Source organism: Echinops telfairi, unplaced genomic scaffold, assembly GCF_000313985.2.
Source record: "Echinops telfairi isolate 266 unplaced genomic scaffold, ASM31398v2 ScPeMD7_9;HRSCAF=40, whole genome shotgun sequence".
In the NCBI taxonomy this organism is placed as follows: domain Eukaryota; kingdom Metazoa; phylum Chordata; class Mammalia; order Afrosoricida; family Tenrecidae; genus Echinops; species Echinops telfairi.
In genome coordinates, this window is record NW_022103906.1 from 12,478,333 (window position 1) to 12,498,603 (window position 20,271).

A 20,271-nucleotide genomic window follows, 5' to 3' on the forward strand; every position below is an offset into this window, starting at 1 on the left:
GGAGAAGTCCTTAAGATGGGAGTTCTCTTCCCACGTCTAGGGAAAGCCTGTGGGGACTCATCTGGCGCTTTGAGAAGGTCCAACAGAATGGGGAGGGGCTTCAGGGTGATGTGACCCCAGATGCTTGTGTAGAATGAGGTTTAAGCCCTTGGGCAGTGGAGGCAACCTGTGTCTTAGTTGGGTGCCCTTAAATCTTCTAATTCACATTGACCCCGTGTGACAAAATTGACTTGCCCCTATGCTGTACTTGGCAGGGAAGCTGGTCAAATGCCAACCTTAATGCCAACCACCATGGCAACATCAGGGCTTCTTTAAGATGAAGAGACAGAATGAAACTCTCTACATCCTTCCTGAACATTCCATTCAGTGACTCTGTCTTCCAAATTGGATGACACTGGGCCAGGCCTCTCTGTGCCGCCAGTGGCTGGCTCATTCTGGTTCCTGCACAGTGACAGAGTGAGCCTCTCAAGTCAGAGCCCAGTCTTAGCCACGGGTGATGAGTGTGCTCATCAGGAACCGAAAATGTCAGGCTTGTCTGAAGATGCAGGATGAACGGTTTGGATTGCCGAAGGAAGCTTGAATCCCTTTACTAAGCAAACATATATTCAGTAATAGCCAACACTGGACACTTATATGCCAGATATATTGCCAAGTATTCTGCATGAATTAATTATCTTGTTTATCTCCACCATCTCTGTGTTTCCCCATTTTACAAATGAATAAACTAAAGCACAAAACAAGTAATTTGGCCAGCTTAATGGGTGGTTGACCTAAGGTTTCAAGCCAAGTCATTTGATCCCAAGAGTCTGTTGGCAGCAGGTTTAAACCTTTAATTTAGATTTTTAATTCCAGAATCAAAATACAACCTCTATGGACAAGGCATTGATGCTGTGAGTGATATAAAATTGGATAGGATAAGGACTTTTTCTTTCCTATCCTTCATTAAACTCAACAAAACCAAACATCTCTCTCCATTCCAGAGCCGATTCCCTTTTAACCTTGGTTCATTTAACAGTGGTTCTCAGCCTTCCTAATGCCTTGGCTCTTTAATACAGTTCCTCATGTGGTGGTGACCCTGCCAACCATAAAATTATTTTCGTTGCTACTTCATGACTGTAATTTTGCTACTGTTATGAATCATAATGAAATATCTGATATGCAGGATGTATTTTCATTGTTACAAATTGAACATCATTAAAGCATAGTGATTCATCACAAAATATGTAATTATCTATTGTGAACTATTTATTTCTTTTTTTTTTTTTCCCCAGCACATTTTTATTTATTTATTTATTTATTTGTTTGTTTTTTAAACATTTTATTAGGGGCTCATACAACTGTTATCCCAATCCATACACACATCAATTGTGTAAAGCGTATTTGTACATCATTTCTCAAAACATTTTCTCTCCATTGAACTATTTATTTCTAATGACAAACAAATGAAATTTTATCTTGAAGCATGGTGTAGCATGGGTAACAGTCTTCACGCAGGGACTGGTATATGGGCATATCTGCATGTGGGCGGACCCACCTGGAGAACATAAAGGAGCCTTGCCTCAGTTCCTAAGACCATCAGGGAAACAATGTGTTTCCCCATGGTCTTAGGTAATGCCTGTGAAAGGGTCCTTCGGCCCACAGGTTGAGAACCGCTGCTCTAACATAATATCTCTTTACTCTCTCCACATGATTGTCTAGTCTCCTCTCCCTGAGGTGTGAACCTACTTGAGGGCCCAAACCTTGTTGGACAACTCGGTATCTTCCCTGCTCACATATGTGTAGTTAATGAAAAATCAACTTGAAATTGAAATTTCAAAAGTGCTGTGTCCCACCCCCACCAAAAAGAAGTGCAGTGTCCAACTCGTCCCTGCACAGTGTCAATCCCATTCTTTCACTGTGGCAGATGCTCTATGGGGAACGTGCCTTCAAACGTGTGTGTGTGTGTGTGTGTGTGTGTGTGTGTGTGTGTGAGTGTGTGAACAGCTACAGACTCCCGTATAAAAGAGGTCATGTGATGCCTCCTCAGCACCTTAGCCGGAGTTCCCCTGTAGTTGGGTGACCATGGCCCCAGGTACCTTTGGCCTACTTATCTGTCAGCCTCTTACCGACACTGATGTGGAATGCTGGAGCTGGAAGAGACCTAGAGATTCTGGTCCAATCCACTCAGTCTATAGGCGAGGAGATCAGGACTCAGAAAGGGCTACAGACTTGTCCAGAGACATACAGCTAATTAGTGGCATAGTCAGAGCTAGGTCTCTTCAGGCCCTGGGCATGCCCTTTTCCCTTCCATGCTGCTGTAGGTACAGATATCTCCCCTCTATAAATCTGAATCCCAAGGCCAAACTTTCCTCACCCTGATGCAGTCACTGGGGTGGGTGAGAGGATTAGTGATAAGGCAGCTCAGAGCTCTGGCTAGAGCCTGGGAGTCTGGGAACTCGGTGAGAGCTGCCCCCACCCCCACCCCACTTAGCAGGGAGGTGGAACCAGGGATGGGGTGGGGGTGGGTGAGAGTTAAAAATATTCAAAGTCATCTTCTTTCATGCTCTTCTTAGGCTGGAAATCAGGCCAGAATTGGCACTAAGTACACATTAAATTCCTAGACTGGAGATGTTCCCAGCTGTCCTGTGGGCTCATAGTGATTGCATCCTTCAAAATACAATAACAAAGTGCAGAGGTATAATCCACAGTGTTCAGACTTGGTCCTCGTTCTGGCTCTCCTTGTCTGATAGGGTGAGCGTATGTTGTTATTGTAAGTCAGCTGTCTGTACACCCACCAGAGTAGTGCCGACCTTAACTCTCAGCCATTCACATAAATCAGATGATTTCCCTGCATGTAAATCAGTTGAACAGTCTAAGCCTCAGTTTTCTCATCTATGAAGTGGAGGGTTTTGAACAAATGTCTTCCGAGCAGGCTTGGCAGGAAGACAGAAAAATACTTCAGTTTTGTGAGCACGGAGCCCAGCGAGGAATGGAGCTCCTGGAGAGGAGAGGCGGATCCGCAAACCTGGTGTGAGTTGCCAGGAGTAGCCCTTAAGCTTCTTGTCTGGCCAGCTGAGAGCAAAGTCAATTCTAGGTTTTGTGAATGGCTGTTATTGACACTGAACTTTGGGCTGCAGGTCTGCCATTGGTAAACTGGGACTGGTTGGGAAAAAAACCAAACGCTTCTGAAGAACACTTGAGAATTCCCAAAAGAAGCCAGTACTATGTTTTGTTCTTGGTTTTCATGTGCAGAGTAGAATGGCTGCCATAGGGTTTGCAAGACTGGCCTTTCAGAAGTAGACCACCAGGCCTGTTTTCTGAGGTGCCTCTGAGTGAATTTGAACTCACAACCTTCCAGCTCATCGTCAAGCAGTAAACTGTGCCAATCAAGAACCATTAGGCATATGTTATGCATCCAATTGCCTCCTCTACCATTGCTCTATCGATTTTTGTTTAATATCTAGGTCAACAGAGAAAACTACATTTTTGGGTTAAGTGTTTTGTTCGTTTTTGTATTTATTTATTTTTGGCTTAAGTTTTTAAGTGGGACCACCAGCATCTACTCCATCTCATGATGAGAAATGTCATTGGGGAAAGGTTGTGACAGAGCCATCTTCTTGTGTCCCTTGCAGTTGCACCAAGTACATGTTAAATTTCTAGACTGAATATCTTCCCAACTGTCCTATGGACTCAGTGATTCCATCCTTCAACATCAGGAAAATAACTGTCCAGTAACTTTTCCTTAGATTCCTCTCCCTTCTGTCCGCGCACTGACAAAGGATCCAGTCCTGAAGGCCGGGCCCAGGCCCAGCATCATGGTGTGCAGTAGAGAGCTGTGTGTGTGTGTGTGTGTGTGTGTGTGTGTGTGTGATGTGTTTTGTCACCCCATAAGCTCAAACGTAAGAACCAGGTGAGGCTGGCGCAGGACTGGGCAGTGTTTCCTTCTGATGGGCATGTGGTCACCATGAGTCAGAACTGAATTGACGGCCCATAACAGCGACGTTCAGTTTGAGAGGTTCTTGACAGCTGGACGTGTATTTCATAATTCTCTGCATCTCCCACAGTGCTCTGCTCATAGCAGGTGCTCAGTAGATATAGCACTGAATGAATCGATGGTTACATTTGGAGACCGGACATGGACTTCTGGGTCTCATAATCCCCTCCAGTGCCAGTGGCTGTGGAGTTGATTCTAACTCCTGGTGACCCAACGTGTCTCAGAGGAGAGCTTTGCTTCACAGAGATGGCATTTGTCCTTTGTGAAGTGCACATAAGTTTTCCAAATATCTCCCCCCACTCACACACATTTTAAGAGGTCTTGGGCCTGGCCACATTGTGAATGCATGGCTTGCAAGTCACTTTATTTTCCCTGTTTTGATCTCACGTGTGTGGCTCTTAAACTGCTATTAGCTTCACTTTATAACTTGCCCCTTGGAGAGGCTGGATGGTAAATGAGAGATGAATAATTCCTTATTGCTACTTATCTGCTGCATCTATAAACTAGTGTCAGCATTTGCTCAGTGAGGTTTAAAGCTGTGTCTGGTATACTTATTAACCTGCTTAAAATAAGCCATAAAAGTGGGCTTGGTAGGCAGTTCTTTTAACTAATTTTTAAAAATGACATTGGTCATTCCTCATTACCTTGTGGGGTGACCTTTGGAAAGTCGTTTAACCCCCTTCAGCTCATGGTAAAATGAAAAGGTGTGCCGATTAGCTCTGAGGGCCTCTGGGCTCCAACATTCTTCGATTCCATGGTGTTAAGATGAATTCATTTAGGCATCCTGCTAATACCTCTTTGAGCAATTGCTAATTGTATGAACTATCTCATTCATACTTGGTTTATCCCTGGAGGGTGGGGAACAGCCTTTGGTAGTTTGAGTAGAGCATTTTGAGCTTAATTCTGTTACTTATTAGTGATGTGACCTTTGGCAATCCAACATCTCTAAGTCTCAGTTTCCTCCTCTATAAAACGGGCACAATAGTCTAATAGTAACTATGCTGCTTACTCCAGGGCTTGTTGTGAAGATCAGATGTGTATCGATGGAATATATATATATATATATATCAAACATATAGGAAAGCACTTTGATAAATCATAAGCGTTATGGTCCTTATTTACAGATAAGAGACTATTTGTACTGTTTGGTTCAGCACTTAGCTGTAAGACCAGAGTCCCTGGGTGGTGCAAATGGTTAAGGTGCTCGGCTCTTAACTGAAAGTTGGAGATTACAGCCCGTCTAGAGGTGACTTGGAAGAAAGGCCTGGTGATCTAGTTTCAAAAAGCCAGCCACTGAAAACCCTACCGAGTGCATTTCTACTCAGACCTCATAGTTCTCAGGAGTTGGAGTGGATTCCACAATTTGTTTTCAGCAGGGCCAGGCAAGGGAGAGTTTGAGCTGCCCCCTTTTATTTTTGGTGGCAAGTTGTCCTAATAAGAATTTGTGTAAAGATCGAGCATTTGGCACACTTATTTGGGTGTCTCATATAAACCAGCATCTGGCCAGATGCTTCTGGGAATGCTAATGGCTCAGTGATAAGATACAACAACAGCAAGCACTCTAACAGTGAGCCTCACACAGTGCCAGGAACACTTAGCTAGCATAGAAGAAAGTGTTTTCAAGGGCATGAGAAATACATTCTCCCAACCCTGACTCTCTTCCTTTGGGATGGGCAACTGCCACAGCACAGGTGAGCAGGCTGTGCTCCGGTCCTTGGTCTGATTCATTCAGACATACTCAGAGAAATCAGCCATTTTTATTTATTGTAGAGAATCTAGACATTAAGGTATCAGGGGCCTGAGTGGATCCTGCTTGTCTTGTAGCAGGAGAAGGGCAAAGATGGCCTAAGGTCTGGGCTGGTTACGCTCTACAATAAACCAAAGTCCTGCAATTCTGCCCAAATGCTGTATCTCTTTATTAACTGATTTACCCAAGAAAGCCAACCTTAATTTTAAGTTGAGAAAGGGAGGGGGAGAGAGAAAGCTTAGAGAAAGGATTGACGTGGTTGGTGTAAGTCCATATCCCTGTTGAATATAGACTACACATTTTTGCTCGATAAAAGCTTATTCCCTTTTATTAGCAACAAAGAAGCAGCACTTCAGCTCTACATTACTTGTATCTTCCAGTCACTGGGATATGTTACATTCCTCAAAGTTCCTTACTGGGGTTTTGTTTTATTTCTTTTTGTTACCACGCTCCCGGCTACTCCTAACCCATACTATGCTGGCAAAGTGAGAGAGAAACAGTCCTCATCTCTGTAAACCACCACGATCTCTCTCCAGTGCAACAGTCTGTTTCCAAGAAAGTGGCACCTGACATTTATTAATGCATTGAGTTTTCAAGCAAGCTCTTGATGTTAAACAACCTGGCCCCCACTTTGGCCTTCACCTCTGAGCTTCCCTTTGGAGCACCCTTCTTGGCTTTTTGGCCATCTCTAAAGGTCACTCTTTGCTCTCCAGTCCCAGTCTCCTCCTCCTCCTCCTCTTGTGTGTGTGTGTGTGAGTCAGAATAAGCAGCTTTCATTTGCAGCTGCACAGACACCTGGCCTCCTTACATCCCCCACATCCTGCTGCCAGCAAAGGGAGTTTTGAGAAGAAGAAAAAGTTACAAGAACTTAGGACTATTGTTTTCAATTTCAGAAACATTCAAGGTTGGAAGTGAAAGTTGGACACAATCTAGATGACTATGTAAACATTTTCAAAGAGTGGGGGTGGAGAGGACCCCTGTGAAAAGAGTGCTCCTCCTAATGTGATGCGCATCTCTGCTTGACCCTCAGGACACAGGGGTTTCCTGGACTTTGAATTTAGGGGTTTGGAGAGACCCTAGAGCTAATTTCCTAAAACTGACCATCGTTTGCATGAAAGCACAGCAGTTATACAATCTTAGGAAGTGAGGCATGTTCTAGTTTACCTCAAAATATTTATATATTTTAAAATATCCAATAAACACAGAGTCCTTGTAATTAATTCAGTATACACTGAAAAGAATAAAAAGGAAAAATAAAACCATCCTTAACTCTCACCTAGCAAGAACCATTGAAACTATTATTTATTCCCTTGCTAAATACCTAATTCATATAATGCAGAATGTTTTTACATATATCTTTACATGACATTAAATGCTTTAGCAGAATGCTTGCGCACGTTAATAGCCACATTATGAATCTAGGGTAGTGTGTGTAAGAAACTTATTTTAACAGGCTACCTTCTGTTTTCACTGGAATAGATGTTTGCTGAATATACCCTTAACCCCCCACAACTTTTGACAAGCAAACCATACTTGAAACTTCTGATTCTTTAAGGTTCTATTACTGGAAAAAGTAGGTCATAGAATATAATAAAAGCATTGTTAGAACTTTTGATGCATAATGCCCAATTGCCTCTAGCGAGGTTGCACCCTAAGTCTCCTCTACCACCTGTAGAGCATTAGAAATACCATGACATTCCATTTTGAGTTTTGAGTAAGATCAGTTAAAATCCATTCATCAATGTGTTAGGTACAGCTCTACTTCTGATTGGACACATTTAACTTGGGAAGGGCTTTTAAGTTTGTTGTCATTGGTGAGCAGTAGACCCAGCAAAGCCATATACCAATTCAACCTACTCTGCACCTATAATTAATCCTGTGACTGCATTCCAGGTGTGCAGCCCTTCTCACCTTCCTCTTAGGGATTGATTGCTCCTCTGCTGTGAACATATACTCATTGCCCTTTATATTTAAATTCTGAAGAGCCTTGAAGTCATAAAGAAACAAAAAGCCAAACAATAAGTAAGCAAAACCCATCTGCAGGAACAAAGGTTGGAAAGCAGGATAGGGAGGCTCAGGTGAGATGCATCACCTGTGGGGGTGATTCTAGGGACAGAGGGGATTTCGTAATTTAGGGACTGCTGAGAAGTTCTATGTGCCCTCACCACACTCTTGGGAAAAGAACAGGCTACCTGTTTAGACTGGAGTTTGCTAGTGAATCATTATATTTAACATGAACTCCTTCATAATAAACATACCGTATATATGGGAGTATAAGCTGACCCGAATATCAGCGGAGGCATCTAATTTTATCATAAAAACTGCATTAAAATGTGCTGAAAAACCTGGCTTATACATGAGTATATAGGGTAATCATTTCTGGGCAGAGCATCCAGGTATTTTTCTGGGAGGAGGGTCTGTAGCTTTAACCGCATTCTCAAAGAGAACATTGCTCCAGAGGATGGTAATAATACCAAACAATAAGTCAACATGATCGTGTTTATTGAGCATACTTTACAACAGTTACAGCGTTAGGTACTTTTTTTTTGCATTTCCTTACTGAATCCACTTAACTCTGAGGGTTGAGGGGAGTTTTAAAATATAAGGAACATAAGCCCGGAAAGGTTCCTTAATTTGCCCTAGAGAGGACAGGTAGTAAGTAATAGAGAAGAGTTTCAAATGGCATTATTCTAACATTACCATCTAAACCCTACCCACACCCAGGGGTCAATGTACACTTAGAATCTCATCAGACATGAAATGGTTTCTAGCACGTTCTTTGGGTGGAATGCATCTTCCCGAGATTGCCTTTTCTAATTAAAATAAAATAAAATTTAAACAAGCAAATGAGAATAAAATCCAATTATTTGTGAGGAGGAATTTTGTCTTGGAAAAAGGCTGTATCCATCACCTCTGAGAGGTACATGTATGCATATGATTTCTGGGGTATGCTGGAAATACATGGGAAACTACCCCTGCAGGCCCCCCATTTTGGGCAAACTGCTGCATTGGTGCCAGCACCCAGGCTTTGCCATTCGGTGGCTCCCGCCTCTAGCCCTTTCCCTGGATGGGCAGCAAACACCCCCACAGACAGCGGAGGACGCTAACCCCCCAGGGTTCCCTGGGGTGTACACATGGTTAATGAGCAAACTCTGCTGCTGAGGACATGGCAGGCTCTAGGCCCCCCCAGGGGACCTCAAAAGGAGGGTAGGCTATGTGCTTTTCAAAAACTGGGACGCCCGTTTCTGAGACTGACAAGTCCATAGCAACTGGTTTTGCATCCAGAAACTGGGGCATCTTAATTTCCAGGGGAAGGTTGAAGCGGTGGGTGGTGGTGGTATACCTGCTAGGAGCGAGGGTAGAGACCAGCTCTCTGGATTTTTCTGCGGTGGGGTGGCTCCCTGGCTCCTTACTCTTAAAGTAGATACCTGAGATTTGAAGTCTCCTGAGGGGCCAAGTGTGGAGAAACAGTACAATCTTTCTCTCAGCATGCTTTGCCACGTTCCAGGGAAAAGCTCACGTGGGCAGGTCTTGCCTCTGAGTGCCACAGTGGGTAGAGGCAGGGGCCTCTCTGAGATTCTGGGGAGGGGATTCCTGCATTGAATGCCAGGCTGGACAGATAACCTCTGGGCCCTCCCAACTCCCAAAGTCTATGATTTGTCTATCTTCGGGAGAGAGAGACGTGGGCGATCACGGGATTGGGATCATTGACTTAGGGCCCCGCCCCCGTCGCCAGCATAGTCCTCATCTTGGGCAAATAATTTAACCTGTCAGTGCTAGGCACAATGCTTGGCGCAAAGCAAAGCTTTGTAAATGTTTGCTGATTGAATGAAAGAAAAAAGAATGGGTGGATGGACTTAAGTCTGGCGGACTCTCAAAGGATACTGGTGAAGACTGGAATCTTGCAGTCCCCCTTTGGTCGGGGTGGAGTCTGAGTAAGACAACGGCCAACGATATTGAACTACTTAAAGAAAATGGGATCACCCCAAACCACTGTAATCATAAGACGCAGAGGTGCGTTTCCAAAGTCCACCTAGAACTCTGCTTCTTTAATCCGACCCCCCACCCCCCACCCCGGGACAGCGGGGCAGTTCAGGGCCTCCCGGGGCCAGGTCGGCCCGCCAGCCCTCATCCCTTCCCCCTCCCCGTCCCGGGTAAAAGCCGAGGTCTAATGGATTGTTCATTCTGCTGTCCAGATTAGATAGCGAGGTCCTCCGTTATCGCGGCGACAGCTAACCCAAGCTGCCACCACCCCGAGCTTTCCAAGGCAGTCTCCTGCGGGAAGCGCTGCGGGAGCGGAGGGAAGCCGGAGGGCCGCCATGCTTGCTTTCACTGGGCTCTTCTTCCGAGGACCGTAATGTCGCTCCTCGCCACTGTGTGAAGCCGGTACCGGATGTAGGCGGTAGCTCCTAGCTGCTGAATTTTAGGGAGTCGCTGGGAGACACAAACTCTTAGATTCTGCTTGTCACCTTTTGAGAAGCTACGGTCCCTTTGAACACCCACCCTAACCGGGAGGTGTGTTTGCACAAACTGGGGCGAAGGCGCCCGACAAGTAGAGGAGTGGTTTCCCTGATTTTCGTTGTTCTTGAATCACTGTGACTGACTTTATCTCGATTCTGAATTCCTCATGGTCAAGTTTTGTACCTGTTAATGATCTGGCTTAAGAAAAGAAAAAAAAAGGGGGGGGGGGGCTGTACAAATCACATTTCCTATGATCTATTCTTTTGTCTGAAGTCATTTTCTGAAAGCTATGCAAAACAAAACAATGAGCATGCTTGTTACGTGGGAAATTTGTCCCGTCTAACAATAAATTCTACATCAACCAAATAATACAAACACCCCAGATCGTTATTTATCTTCAAGAAAAATTAGTCTCTGATTTTTCTAGTCACATTATGAGAGAACTACTGTGATCTACCAGAGTGTAAATAAAAACCTTAGTTGGTGAGCAACTGAAAATTATCTATTTATACCATGTCAATTTCCTGTGGAATCCCTGGAGTCAGTGGGGGAGCCATGAAACACTGTGATGAGGCAGGACAAATTGATAGACATATTTAAAAAAGAAACGTTTACATCATTAAAAAAACTTTTTGTCATGTTTTTTAAGTGGATCAATTTTGTTAGATATACGCCTACACGTTAAAAAATTACTTATAGTGAGTTGTTTACTTCGGTGCAAATGTATGAAGTTCCTAAGGGCAAACAAAACAGCGACTATTCAGAAATTAAAATAAGTCTCCAACAGAAAGAGTGCTGATTAATCAACTGGACATCTTTATCAAGCAACTCCTGTAGGCAAGCAGTACACCCTAAATGATAAAAAACGAATTTATTACAAAAAAACCCCGTGGGCCTCGGGTGGGGTGAGAAAAGACGAAGCCAGAGGCAGAGGAAATTTTAAAGGCAGCGATCCTGTCTGAGCAACGCTCCTGTCTGAGAACACGCTGCACTTTCTAAATTAGTTGTCTGCAGCCGGCCAAGCCGGATAAAAGAGAAAGGCACAGGAGTTGAGAAGAACAAATCTCATAAATAAAAGAGCCAAGTAAGGAGGAGGATTTTCATTAAGCAAGAAAAGGAAACTCTGCAAGTGAAATTAAGGAGAGACAGAAACGAAAAAAGAAATAAAAAGGGGGATCAGAGGAAGAGGGAAAAGACCATACTAAAGGAATATAGAAAATTCTTAAAAGCTAGGGAGTTGATGACAGAGGAACCACATTATCTAAGTATTGAATTTTTAGGAAAAGCAGGAAATGTTCTCTGAGACGACCTGCGGCGTGACCTCCGCCAAGGTGGCCGCACCGAGTTCCGGGACCGCGGCCCCGGTGCGGCCATCTGACTGCAAATTGCAGCGGTGGCCGCGAGTTTGGCGGACTGAGATGCCCAATGCTTATGTCAGATTTTTGTTCGATCGAGGAAGACGCGTGCTGTCTGAGTTTGGGGCGCGGGCAGAGAAACTGTTAGAACCTTTCTGTTGAGACTTAGCTGTGCTCAGGTCTGGGGACCCGGTCACTTTAAGACAACCCCTATGTCCCCAAGCAGGTTGCAATCTCTACTCCAGCTCCAATCCCCGTCCGGATCCTGCCTAAAATTCTAAGGCCGCCTTGAAATCCTGTGACTCTTTAAATGGAGCGCAGATTCCCGGGACTCGAGTTTCACGGTTGCTGTGCACCCCATAACCCCCACAAACCTAACCAGAGAAAGGGGAGGCTGACCCTGTGCCCTGCGGGCCAGAGTCTGAACTTCGAGTCGACCCTCCGCAGGGGGATATTAAGATCCAGAACTGCCTAGCAATAAGAAACGTATCGGTGAAAAACCTATTCTGTAGTCGGGGACCCTTGGCCTGCTAAGGGAAGAAACTGAGGAAGGGACTTCACTGAACGCTTTGCGGCCCAGGCCGCGGGCGGCAGTGGCTGCCGGTTCGGGCAGAGCAGCCTCGGTGGAGGCTCCAGGAGCGCCCCGCACCCGGAGCAGTGCGCGCAGGCGGCGGGCAGACGCCCGCGCTGCCTCTCCGCTCCGGCGCGCCGCGGCCGCGCGCGAGCGGGACGGCGCCACCCCACCAGCCTTGTTCTTGTAATAAGAAGGAATCTCCCGCTCCAAGAGCGACGTGGCCCTCGTTCCTAGCAGTGACGAGGCCACACGACGCACTCTGGCCCGGACCTTAGGGCCCGGCGGTTTGGGCTTTCTCGTTGCCAGCTTCCCGCCGGGATTCGGTGGCTGCAGACGCGACCTCGGAAACATGCAGGCGCCACACGTTGTCCGCAGTGACCTTGGCCCCTGTGCGCGCCGTCATGGCTGAATGCTTTCAAACCAATACCGCTTGGTCTCGCAGGAATGGCGAGTGCGGCCTCCAAGGCGTGGGGTGGGAGCGGGCGCAGGGGAAGAGTAAGGGGTCTGGTTATTTACTTGCAAACCATTCCGGGGCTAGGTCGCTCAGAACGCCCTTGGACTGTCATGTGCAGAAGAACCCTCCCTCCCCGACCTCCACCCCCACCGCTCTCAGCCGCCAGGTCGAGCCCAGAGGGCCCACCTTTCCGTCGGAGAAATAACCACAGGTCAACTGCAGGTACCACCGTCTGTCTAGGCTCCCGCTGCCCAGTTCTCGGCAGTGTGCGGGTTTCAGGCTGTGCCACCAAAGGGCAAGCTCAGCAGTTCCCACCCACCCCTGCCACGCGGCAGGGACGGCGACGAGGCCGTCTGCTCCCGTCACGCACGGGAACCGCAGGGCCAGCCCTACTCTGGCCTGTAAGGCGCTGGGAGTGGGACCCCACCCCAAAGGCCCGGGGTCTGCTACGCGGCGTCCTGGAGAGACTGGCCGCGATGGGGCTTGACACGACGGATTTCTTCTACTCGCTCTTCTCACCCAAGGTGGAGAGAGAGCAACGGACAAAACGCGGTCCAGACAGGATTAAAATGGATTACGAATTGGAAATCCTGCCTTCCTTTTCCCAGTTTTTCTCATTGCAGGGCACTTCTCTGCTTCTTTGGGGTGGGGTGGCGGTGTGCCAGAGGCTTTCTGTGTGTCCCTCGTGTTGATGCTTCCATTTCTCCTCGTGAAAAAAACGAAACAAACAAACACCCCCCCCCGCCCCCCAATTACATTGGATCCCCAAACTCCAGCGGCGGGTGACCTGGCTCACCGAGACCACGCCGGGACACTTATGGCCGCCGAACCGACCGCGCGGTGGCCCAGGCGCGCTCAGAGGTGAGCGCTGGGCGGGCACACGGAGCCCCGCCGGCTTCGGCAGCCCGCGCCCCTGCCGCCAGCCCGCCCCGCGCCAGACTCCCGCGTCCCCGCTGGAAACTCGTCCGTTCCCGGATCCTTTTCATGTCGCCGAGCCTTAAGCACTCTTCTCCCCTCCGGCCCAGGCTTTTCAGACCCTCGGCCGGAGCCTGACGCCGCCGAGTTTATTGACCTTAGATCGGCTTTGGGGTTTTATCAGTGACCGCGTGGGGCGTCCCGCGGCGCACCGCCCCTCCCCTGACCAGGGCGCGCTGGGACAGGGCGTGGGGGGCAAATTTTTCTAGAAAACTCGGCGTTCCCATCTCCAGACTCTCGCTCCAAGAACTCACGGGAAAATCATCTGAATTCGCCAGACTGGAGAGAACCCAGGCAGAGACTTCCGGGCCACAGGCAGATCCCGACACTTTTATCTAGATAATTCAGGTGAAAGTGGGGCCTCTCCCAATTATTCGGATAATTGTCTCCAATCTCCACTTTGGGCTGTGTTTAGACAATTGGAGACTGATTGCTGGAGTTGCTTCACACACATCGTCTGCTTGCTGTCCCCAGTTCTAAAACACGCCCGTGGCTAGAAGGAAAGTACTTTACACGTGCAAACTGTAATTCGCTGTCCTATAAATCACTTGGCAAATGTAACAACGCATTAGAAAGCCATTTGAAATGGATATTTTATTGGGTTTGAGAAATATGTCAGGGATAAAGAGCAATTTATTAACATTTCCTCAATACTAATCACACCAAATGGCCTTAAGTCTACCCTCCCACCACCACCAACGGAGCTGGCTAATACAAAACCACTTTTAGAACAAATTCTTGAGAAGAAAAGGAAATCTTGTCGAAATGTCTATGGTTAAAATTGTGAGCTCTTAAAAAAAGTGGGGGAGAGCTATAAAGTAAGATTCTTAAACATTTTACTTTGTGCCCATTTATCCAAATAAGATGATCAGAAGCAAAACACGACTATTACAAAACAAACAAAAAGTCAAACCGATTTTGTAATAATAAATCATAGGATTCTAGCAGCCTTACACGGTCAGGATTGCCTTTAATTCAAGCCAGCACTTCCTTGATTTTCCCAGCTGAAAATGACTCTACTTTCCTTAGTTTTGGAGATTACACAGAGGAATGAGAACATCAGCCCCAGGGGAAAACGGGGGTGGGGGTATGGGGTGCGGTAAGGAGGAGAGTTGGGAGTGGGGAGATAAGCAAAACAGATGGAGAGCAAGTTTCCAGAAGGTGGCTGCTGGAGAGGGACCAGTCTCAGGAAGGCAAAGACTTCTCCATTCTCACTTGACAGAGTTCGTATTGGCAGTTAACACAGAAGAGACCAGGAGCCTTTGCAATGCCATCTGCCCAAGTCAGTTCCTCATCACAGTGATCCAACAGGACAGAGTAGAATTGCTCCATGAGATGTCCAAGGCTGTACATCTCTACAGGGGGCAGACTGCCTCTTCTCTCTCCTGTGGAGAGAGGGTGGTGGGTTGGCACCACTCTCCTAAGGCCACAGAATCAAAATATGCTAGTGTCTGTTTGTAACCTTTGAACAAGTGGAGGTACAGATAACTTGCTGACTCTGAAACTCTTCTGGAGTCTTAAGTGTACAGGAACAGCACAATTTCATGCTGACCCCTAGGCCTCCTCATTCTCCACGTATATCCTCTCAGAGCTGTCCTTCTGCCTATACCTTTGCCCTTCCTGTTCTTTCTTGAAAAAAAAAAAAGTCAAGACAAATGTTATGGCGGGTGAAATGCACATAACAAAGCGTTTCAACCATGTTTACATGTGCAAACAATTCAGGGACAATGACCGCATGCATCTGTCCCTCCTTTTCCTTTTCTTTTGCACTCAACTCTTCTCTCAGCTATTCAGCTGGGAGATGCAAACCCCATTTGCTCAAACTTCGGATTGGCAGGAAGCAGTTGGGCTCATAGGCAGCCACTCTGTAGCCCCCAAAGCACGTGCATCCAAGTTCTTGAAAAGCACTATGGGTGTTGGGAAGCAGAGTTCCGTCACCCCAGTAACCTTCTTCTCACCACACATCTGCTCTAGAAGACATGAAGGTTAACCCCTAAGCCAGGTTTGGCTGGTGACTGACCTAGGAGAGCGCAAAGGCAAGCATAGGATCCTGAAGTGGGGTCTTTTCACAGACCAGTGCCGCCAAGCCAACAGTGCTCAGAAAAGCTGGCCCATTCTCCAGCTGACTGCAGCCCCCAGCAAGCCTGTCTCAAGCTTTCTAGCAGGGTTCTCAAGACAGACTGACAACAAATAGCAGAGGCCTCTGGGCCAGCCCTGCCACAGGGCTATGTTGGAGGGATTCTTGGAGGGCCAGCAATACCTGCTCAGATGGGTCTGATTTCTTGTGTAGCTCATGTTTCTTTCTTTGTCCTTGGGGGACCAACCATCCCCAACCCCTTCAGACGGCTAGAGTAGGAAGCAGAACTGGCACATAGAGAAACTAAAATGCCACCAACATTAAGAAAATGAAACAGAGTATGAGCCAGGAAAAGAAAGTGGGGGCTGGGCAGCCCTACCTCAGTGTCAATCTATTGGGAGAAAAACAAATGAAGAACTTTCTCCCCCACCCCCTCCATCCCGTTCCCAAAGACGCAGAGCCTCTTCCCACATCCTGAGCTCCTTTTCTCTGAGTTTTCCTCTCCTCTCCCCACAGTCTCCTCTCACTGTGTCTCCCTACGCCCCTGCTGGGCGTGGTCTTCTCTGGGCCCTGATACATGCAGGGTCACCCCGAGGACCTGGAAGGGGACTCACCCACTGGCGAGCTGTGTCCCTGCGGCTCCTCTCCTCTCCGCCTGGTGTGAGGCAAACACTCAGGGACAGTCCGGCCTGAGGGATTCCAGGCTGCTCTCAACGGGTGGGAGGGAGGCGCTGCAAGCTGCTCTCCCCGCTCCCTCCAGTTCCCAGCTTTCCCCTCGAAATTAGATAACAGGAAAAATAGATAAGAGAAGTGGTTCATTAATTCAGCAAGCTTTTTTCTGTGTGTGTGTGTGTGTGTGTGTGTGTGTGATATGTGCAGAAGTGGAAAGAAGCTCTGCTAGGGAATGAAGCACTCTGGGGAGACCTTTTTAAAAAGTCAGTGTTCATGAACTTTCAGAGATGCCTCTGAAAGATCACAGGAGGAGGACCAGGGATGCTGCCTATCAAACAACAAGATCACAACTCACGAGGAGGAGACAGGCTAAAGTCACGTCATTCATGTGCCATCCTTACCCCAAATCTTGTGCAGACACTAGTCCTACTTTTCTTCTGTTTGGGTGGAAGGGCTGCTTCCTGGTGGTATTTGCTTAGATTCTGCCTCTGAGAGTCATCATGACAGGCACACTTCTAATAAGGACAGCCCTACTACTTCTAGTGGGCTAGTATAAAGGACAAACTTTTCAAGTATTTGCTCATATATTACTTCTTGGACTTCTCACAAGAGCCTTATGGAGTAGACAGCTTATACAGGTAGGCTTCAAAAAGTTTAAGGAAAAATTCTACTTTTTTTGGAAACAGAGTTTATTGAAGGGGGACATTTCTTTGGAAAAGAAATCCAAATGGTCTTAGCTAGTCTAAAAGGCCTCTAGTACTTTTTAATTCCACCTTTCCACAGACTTTGTGAACCCCCCTTGTTCATTATTTCCCTGGGCCAGGAAGTTTCTGACCGAATCCATTCACTGTCCTAGAGAGCTGAATCTGACTCATAGCTACCCTATAGGACATTTTCCAGACTGTACTTTTTTTTAATATAAATCATTTTATTGGGGGCTCTTACAACAATCCATATATCAATTGTATCAATCACATTTGTACATTTGTTGCCATCATCATTTTCAAAACGTGTTCTTCCTACTTAAGCCCTTGGTATCAGCTCCTCTTTTTTCCCTTCCACCCCCACCCTCTCACCCTCTTGATAAATTATTATTTATTATTATTTCCATATCTTACACAGTCCCCTGTCTCCCTTCACCCATGTTTATGTTCATCTCCTCAGGTGGGGGGTGGTTATAGTTGATCATTTCGATCAATTCACCCTCCCACCCCTTCTCCCCTCACCTTTTCCCTACCCTCATGGTATTGCTACACCCATTCTTGGTTCTGAGGGGTTTATCTGTCCTGGATTCCATGTGTCAAGAGCTCCGATCTGTATCAGTGTTCATGCTCTGCTCTAGCCGGATTTGTAAGGTAGAGCTAGGGTCATGACAGTGGAGGGGAAGAAGCATTAAAGAACTAGAGAAATGTTATGTGTTTCTTCGGTACTACATTGCACCCTAGCTGGCTCATCCTGTCCTTGTGACCCTTCTGTAAGGGGTTGTCCAATTGTCTACAGATGGGCTTTGAGTCTGCACTATGACCCCATTACTTGCCTCCATATGATTGTTCGTTCGGGGTCTTCTGATACCTGATCCCATCTACACCTCATGATCACACAGACTCGTATGCTTCTTCTATGTGGGCTTTGTTGCTTCCCTGCTAGTTGGTTGCTTGTTTAACTTCAAGCCTTTAAGACCCCAGACACTATATTTTTTGATAGCCAGGCTCCATCACCACATTTGCTTATTCACTCACTTTGTCTTCAGCGATCATGTCGGGAAGATGAGCATCATGGAATTCCAGTTGAATAGAACAAAGTGTTCTTGCATTGAGAGAGTACTTGAGTAGGGGCCCAATGTCTGTCTACCACCTTAATATTTAACATATAAATATATGTACATAGATCTACGTCCCTATCATTATAAATATATTTATATATGTACATGCCTGTATTTAGACCTCTATAAATGTCCTTTGCCTCCTAGTTTTTTCCTCTCTTTCCTTTTACTTTCCTCTTTACTTTCATGTTTGGTCTTCATTCTTGTTTCAGTAATTCCTCTCAGCTACATTGCCCTTGATCAAGCACCACCAGATATCCTATACCCTCTTTGCCATCGATTTTAGATCACTTGTTGTTCCCTTGTCCCTGGATTGGTTGACACTCCCCTTTCTTTTCCCCAACTCCCCCTCTCCTGTGTCCCACTGGAACCATCCGTCCCAGTTGTTTTCTCCTCTGGATTGTTTATCCCGCCTATCTTATCTAGATAGACATGCAGAGACAATAGTAAGCACAAAACAAGATAGCAAAACAAAGCAACAAAACAAAACAACAACAACTAAAACCAATGACAAAAAAAGAAAAGTCTGTAAATAGTTCCAGGTCTGTTTGTTGACCTTTAGAAGTGTTTCCCTGTCGAGTCTGATGGGGTGCCATGCCCTGGCCCCAAAGTCTCTTTTTGGTATTCCCTGGGGACTTCATTGCTTTGTTCCCCTTGCTGTTCTGTTGCATGCCCTTAGCGTTTCACCCCAGTGTGGTGGGGTCAGATCTGGCACAATTCCCACACCCTGTCTCCATTGTTGTCCCCCATAGTGCTACGGGTCAGTGAGGTTTCATCCTGGTCTTAATTTGTACCTCCTTTGTGGACTAATAGTGTTGACCCACCAAATGTCTGTTTGTTTATTACACTGGTGGTTTGCATGTTGCTGTGATGCTGGAAGCTATGCCATCTGGCTGGTTTCCAGACTAAGACTAGGAAGAAGAAATAGGTGGCCTACTGAGGGATTAACCACCAAAAGGTCATGAATTGCCAAAAAATCCGTGTCTGACACAGTGCCAGAATCTGAGCCCCTCAGGTTGGAAGACCCTTAAAATATGATTGGGGAAGAGCTGCTTCATCAAAATAGAGTCTATCTTAATGAAATGGATGAAGCAAAGCTTTCTGGATCTGCATTTGCTGATGGGGCATAATTCAAAATGAGAAGAAGCAGTTGCAAACATCCATTAATAATTTGAAGAAAGATTATACTAAGTGTGAATCTAGGCAAAAATAGCAAGTTGTCAAAAGTGCAATGGAACGTGTACACACACACACACACACACACACACACACACACACACACGACGATCTCCTAGGCATTGGCGAGGTGAAAGGGAGGGTGGCAAGATTTCGAACCATATACATTGGACATATTCTCAGAAGAGACTAGTCCCCGGGAAAGGATACCCTGGTCAATATAGTAGAAGGTCTTCAACGAAGAGGAAGACATGGAAGAAGATGGGAAGACACAATGGCTGCGACAGTGGCTCAAATGTAACAGCCACTGTTTGGGTGTTAAAAGACTAGGCAGTGTTTTGTTCTGTTCTACACATGATCGCTATACATAGTAACTGACGTGAAGCACCTGACACCAACAATGTTTCTCTGTATGCTATTTGACACCTGTATGTCCTCTTCAGTGACATGTCTCTTTTTGTCATTTGTTCCTTTTCTGGTTAGATTTTTTTTTTTTTTACTGTTGAGTTTTGAGAGTTCTTTATGTCTTACATTGTCTGTCCTCTGTTAGATATGTGGTTTGCAAATAGTTTTGTCTGTGTGTAGTTTGTCTTTTCATCTCTTAAGTCTTTTGAAGAGCAAAAGTTTATTATTTTGATGAAGAAAAATTTACTAATCTTTCTTTGATGGATTGTGGTTGGACGTCACATCTATGAAGCCTTCAGCACTCCTAGGCTCTGAATATTTTCTCCTGGTAATAAAAGTATACTTAGGCATTCTAAATTTAAATCCATGTCGATTTTTGAGTGAATAGTGCATAATATGTAAGCTTTGGTCAAGGTTTTTTAGTTTAGTCTATGGATTCTCCATTGCTCCAGTGCCATTTGTTGAAAAGACTATCCTTCATTCAGCTACTTTTGCCATTGCAGTTAGATTTACTTGTGTTTTCAATTCTCTATTTTGTTTAACTAATTATTGTGTCTAGCCCTACAGCCATGTTAAATTC

The 20,271-nt window shown here is 46.1% G+C and overlaps 1 protein-coding gene across 1 annotated transcript in view; it reads right to left on the reverse strand.

Moving 5' to 3' along the window:
* GATA4 (GATA binding protein 4) overlaps nt 1–16,285 on the reverse strand; it is a 103,201-nt gene extending 86,916 nt beyond the window's left edge. Inside the window, exon 1 of the mRNA XM_045286906.1 lies at nt 16,231–16,285. The gene's annotated coding sequence lies outside the window, so the exon portion shown is untranslated. The remainder of the gene's footprint in view (nt 1–16,230) is intronic.
* Nucleotides 16,286–20,271: the final 3,986 nt, after the last annotated feature.